Below are 6,223 nucleotides of genomic sequence, written 5' to 3' on the forward strand. Positions count from 1 at the left end.
GAACATGGGATGTACTCACTCATATTTGGTTTCTAGCCATAAATAAAGGACATTGAGCTTATAATTCGCAATCCTAGAGAAGCTAAATAAGAAGGTGAATCCAAAGACAAACATATAGGCATCCTTGTAGATTTTTAAAAAGTTATTTTGGTTTGATTGTTCATTGAGATGGCATCTCATGTATCCCAGGCTGAATCAAACCTTGCTTTATGGCCAAACATGAACTTGGGTTTCTGATTCTCCTGTCTCTGCCTGTCAGTGCTAGCATTACAGGTGGCCGCTACCAATCTGACTTGTGTTTTTTTCTTTTTCTTTCTTTCTTTTGGGGGGGAGGGGCAGGGTCTCTTGAAGTCCATGATAGAAGTAAATCCACTGTGTAGTAGAGTATGACCCTGAACTCCGAATCCACCTGCTTCTACTTCCTGAGTCCTGGGTTCCAGGCATGCTCCAGTTTATGTGCTACTGAAGACTGAATTGAAGGCTTTGTGTGTATTGGGTAAGCACTCTGAGCTACAGTCCTAGCACCTCCACCATCTCTTAAAACTGGGCTTTGCTAAAGTCAAATCATGACATTAATTATGCTGGCTGATATTGGCAAGCCAAGCTAGAGAAAGCAGCCATGGATGGGCTGGGAAACTGAAAACCCCTTTACCTTTGGTTGCTAAAGCACACAGAGTGATTTGAAAGTGCCAATAATGAGTTTGTTGAAGCCTTCAAATGACAGTTATTTCATTTCGATTTGCGAGATTACTGTGTAAATTGCCTGCTCTGAAAGATCCAGGTCTTGGCAGTTAGAAAGTGCTCAGCTTAAAACATGCCATTCACTTTTCAACCGACTTGCCTTCATCAAATCATATATATCCTAACCTTGATCACTTCACAGTAAACATTTTCTAAAACACATCCTTCCCGTACCTTCTGGATTGCTTTTTTTTTTTATCATGAATATCTCATTGTAAATGATAGTCTTAAGAAGGACACTTATCCGCCGAGGATGGTTTTCTGTTTCTCCGCATTTCTGTATTAGATAGAAGGCTATGTTCAGAGAGAGAAGCTAAAGACAATGGCATGGGGTTTTGATCCTACGTAATGTGCTGGCTTTGCGGGAGCCTAGCTAGTTTGGATGTTCACCTTCCTAAATATAGACGGAGGGGGGAGGACCTAGGACTTACCACAGGGCAGGGAACCCTGACTGCCCATTGGACTGGAGAGGGAGGGGGAGAGGACTGGGGGGAGGGGGAGAAGGGTGGGAGGAGGGGGGGAAGGGTGGGAGGAGGGGGAGGGAAATGGGAGGCTGGGAGGAGGTGGAAACTTGTTTTTTTTTCCTTTTCTCAATAAAAAAAAAGATAGAAGGCTAACGTTCCCATCTTTCAAGTGATCTACTGCAAAACTGACTTGGCTCACAGGCCATGCACCGAGGACGATGTATTCAAACTACATTTTCAGTGTTGAAGCCCATGCTGTAGATTTCGCTTAGATTAAGCAAAGAGCCTCTGAGCATATTTTTTGGTCACCTTGGGCTGTGACATGATTTAAGACAGTGGTTCACAGATGATATGTAGTAATTAGTGATAGTTGTGTTACTTTGTCCAGGCCTTCCCAGCAGCAAGGATTGGCTCCTAGTCAACATGGGGACATGCGTTCTGAGCCCGTTTGTTGCTTCTGATGTACTTTATGATGGCCAGGTTGACAAATAGCCCATGCCAAGTCTCTCGGACTGCAGCACCATTTTTCAGAGCTGCCTGCTCTATAGCCAATTTGTCAAGATGTAGGCTGCTCCAAGTTGCATTATTAAGTGATTTAACTCCCTCAGGGTTATATGACTCTGTAATATACCCGAGAGAACCCAGGCCCTCTGGGTAACCAGACTTTACATGCAGAGGTTTGCAAACAGGATTAAGAACACACCTAGCTATCCTGCAGCCTGGAAGTGGAAGGTAGCCTGACTGGTGTGCCACCTATCTGTCACATAGTAACCACGCCTCAGTCCCTTACCCAGAGACAGGATGATTGCTGTCACATTGTATAAGTTACTTAGGACCTGATTCTGTCCCTTTATCAAGTCACATTACCAAGTTCACTTGCCCCCAAAGTCTTAAAAAGTGCAACTCTGATGTCTTTCCCCAGGAGAGTCTGAAACTTTACTCCAGGCACCCCTGTCCCGGGCCATGCCTCCATGTTGTTTGTGTCCATAACCTTTTGTGTGAGAGAGATATGACTCAATACCCCTTCCCCCCTCCCCTTGTCTCCTTCTTCACTCCTTTCATAAAACCTGATAACACCGTTGATGGGAAAAGGTGATCCTTGCTACATATGGACTCTAAACCTACAATGGAAAACAATAAAAAAGTATGGATTCGAGTATCTCTGGAAGAAACAAGAGATTTTATGTTTCATAACAGAAAAAAAAGACAGGATGTTTTTTTCTCAAACGAAAAATAAAAAGATCCAGTGGTTTTTCTATTTGAAAATATGACTTAAATCTATACAAGTAATATAAAAACATTTATTTTGAAACATTTTAAGCTATGGGAATAGCTTCCTTGGTAGAGTGTACTCATAGCATGCAGGAAGCCCTGGGTTCTCTCCCAAGGACCCAGGATTTGGGAGATGGAGACAGGAACATCAGTAGTTCAAGGACATCCTTGCCTACATCTTGTGTTAAAGGTCAGTGGGGTGTAGGTCACCTGAGATTCTGTCTCAAAAATAAGAGAAATAAAAAAATAAACAAAAACTGAAAATACAAATCTTGTTTTCCATGAGAAATGCTAAATGCATGTACAAGTTAGCCCGGGATGATAGTGAGAGCTTATAGTTAATGATTAATTTGTACTGTTGACTTTCGGCCAATTTGCTTTCATCTCACTTTAGCTATGCTTTTCCTCATTGCTCATCCCACGCACGTTTTGAAGTAAATTCCAAGTGGCATCTTATGTAAAACTCCCTTTACAAACAGAAGCCTTCTCAAAACCTTGGACAAAAAGATGCATAGCGAAAGGATTAGGTAATAACACCTATGATGTCAACCTGACATAAGAAAATGGCATGAGGTCAAATGTTGACCTTGTGGTAGAAAGTTAAACAGTGACAAAACCGTAAATTAGATATAAATGGAGAGCCACTGAAAGCAAAAATACTGTGTTTGGTACATCCAGATTGTCTTGGTGTTACAATTGTTTGACTTCAGCTTTTTTGACTTCACTATGGTACTAAAGTGGTACCCATTCACTGGAAGCTGTCCTTAGGGTTCGAATTTGGATTTCTTCCTGGGCCAGTGCCAAGCAGTCCTCCCTCACGACACCAGACAGCACAGTTCCCACTTAGACTACATGATCCTGGGGCAAGCTGCTGACTCCATGGTATGTTGGGCTGCTAAACCGGAACATGTACTAAATACATTTCCTTTTCTTTATAATAGTGCATTTTAATAGCAAATTCTAGGAACAGTACAGAAGCCAGACAACATTGAAAACACATACCTGCATGTTAGACAACATAGGAAAATGTAGTGAGGGAATAGAATCGGTATAGTATATGATCAAAATGCTACACACACCTTTCGATTGTGATCAATGTAGTGAGGGGATAGAATCGGTATAGTATATGATCAAAATGCTACACACACCTTTCGATTGTGATCAATAAGAAATTTCCTTTTTTTTTTTAAGTCCAAATGCTGGCCTTGTCTCTTTTTTCTTCTTCTGAGACAGGGTTTCTTTGGAGCGTGTCCTGGAACTCGCTCCATAGACCCAAATGGCCTTGAACACACAGAGACCCGCCAGCCCCTGCCTCCTAAGGGCAGGAATTGAAGGTGTGTACCACAGCCACCTGGTTGACATGTTTATTTGCAATTGCAGTCAAGTTCAACTGTTGTAACCTGTGTAGTGAAGCATTTCGGCTTACATTAACAGTTTGTATCCTGCATTTATATTAAATATTCACACAAAAGTGAGAAATACAAAACCTATAGGACAGTGGTTCTTAACCTCTGGGTGGTGATTCACAGGGGTAGACGAAGACCATTGGAAAACACAGATACTTACGTTAGGATTCCTAAACAGTAGCAAAATTACAGTTATGAACTAAGCAGTGAAAATAACTTTATCATTGGGGGTCACCACAATGTGAGGAACTGCATTAAAATGTCACAGCATTAGGAAGGTTGAGAACCACTGCTGTAGGCCATGATGGTACATGCCTTTAATCCAAGCCCTTGGGAGACAGAGGTAAGTGGAGCTCTGTGAGCTTGAGAGCTACCTGGTCTGCATGGTAAGTTCCAGGACAACCAGAGCTACATGGTGAGACTCTGTCTCAAAAAAAAAAAAAAAAAAAAAACAAGCAAAACAAAATCAAAAGAAAGAAAATAGAAAAACTGCCAGTACATGGTTTCTGTCCCATTTTTCCCAATAGAAATCATATACTTATGTACCTTTTGACCCCATGGGAGGAAATACCTAACATTCAGAACTAGTGATAACAGAAGGAAGAGGGGAAGTTTGTTTTGGAAAATAAAATGTTCCCCCTCATAGCGGATTCTTAAGCCTGTTTCTTTATGTAAGCAGCCCGCTGACTGGCTATCACTGGGCGTATTTGTTTCCCGTTTGTCTTGGACAGCACGTGGATTGGTTTCTTCCAACAGACCCATCTGATAGACCTCACTTGCCTCCTGCAAAACACCAATAGCAGCACTCTGGAAGCACAGATCTGTTTTGAAATCCTGAGCAATTTCTCCCACCAGGCTCCGCCAGATGCTGGAAGGAGAGTTTGCTGATCAGAAGTTCAGCCAATGATTCTCTGAGTCCTTTAGCCCCTGTAACTTTTCAGAGAGTAGGCTTTGCACAGCCATGGTATAGAGCCCTTTTGACTCTCCTCCCGCACTTCTCTCTTCTGGCGCTGGTATAAAAGAACAGATGGCCGTGAACACAATTATTAAGTACATTTTCTACTTACATTAACTCTTTAAGTACATAAGCCTGCACTACGGAGGAACATCTGTATTCATTTTGTAAACAGATGAGTGTAACGACCTAAGCATGGTGCCTGAAAACTTTCAACCTAAACACCACATATAACTCAGAAATTTCATTCCTTTGTGGGTATATATCCAAGATAGCTAAAAACATATCCATTCCCAAATCCGTTCACAAATGCTCAGAAAAGCATTTGTGATGATAGCGAAATAGTGGAAACAACGTGAATGGCTGTCAAATGCGGAAGGGATTAGCAAGTATGGTCTATCCGAGCAGCAGGATAGCATTTGGCCATAAAGAAAAATGACATTGATTTCACGTGTATACCCATCTGCTTAGTAGCCCTTTTCACACTTGACTTTTACAGATTGGGATTGGCAAAGTGTCAATTTGTCCCTTAGTTTCTTTTGAACAATCAGTTTTACCCTCCTGTCTCTCTTTAAAATTCCCCTGCAGTGTAGTTCTCGAAGAAATTAAATCTTTCTCTTGGAAAATTGCTTGCCATCTTGATTAGCATTTACATGGTTTGACATTTGCACAATAATCGCATTTCCATGAAGTCATATCATATTCCTTTGCCCTCTTTAAGGCCTGTGCATTAATATAGCGATTGAGAGAGACTTAACCAGATTCAAGGCTTTCCTCCCCACAAATATTGTTTCACGGCTACTACTGTTATTTAAGACAGTGGCATTTCATACGCAATTGTTTCTCTTGTGGTGTCAACAGCTACTGATGAGTATGGCACAGATGCACTCAGTAACTGATGGATGAAAGCTGACATTTGTCATGGTTTGTCTCAATGATATGGCTCCCAGAGCTCCTTGATTCCTGGTACTCTGGCTCATGTAATGTTCTCTTGCCTTTCCCCAGCTGTGTATGGCCAATAGATCTGGAAAGAGCTGGTCATGGTGGAGCACACCTTTAATCTCAACACCCAGGAGGTAGAGGCAGGCAGATTTCTGAGGTTGAAGCTAGCCTGGTCTTTAGAACAAGTTACGGGACATCCAGAGCTACACAGAGAAACCCTGTCTCGAAAACAAAAAACAAAAGGTCATGAAAGAGCTACACCACATGTGAGATCAGGTTGCAAAAGACAGTGTGGCCACGTCCCGCCTCTCTCTTTGATGCCTATGGGTCTAGCCAGCATTCATATCAGGAGGTGTATGTCAAGTTTTCATACGACTGCAGCTTCAGCTGCAATATCCAATGTGTTTGTAGAAAGATCTTGTGATCAACCTCTGCTAAATTGC

This window comes from Microtus ochrogaster, chromosome X, assembly GCF_000317375.1.
Source record: "Microtus ochrogaster isolate Prairie Vole_2 chromosome X, MicOch1.0, whole genome shotgun sequence".
Lineage (NCBI taxonomy): Eukaryota > Metazoa > Chordata > Mammalia > Rodentia > Cricetidae > Microtus > Microtus ochrogaster.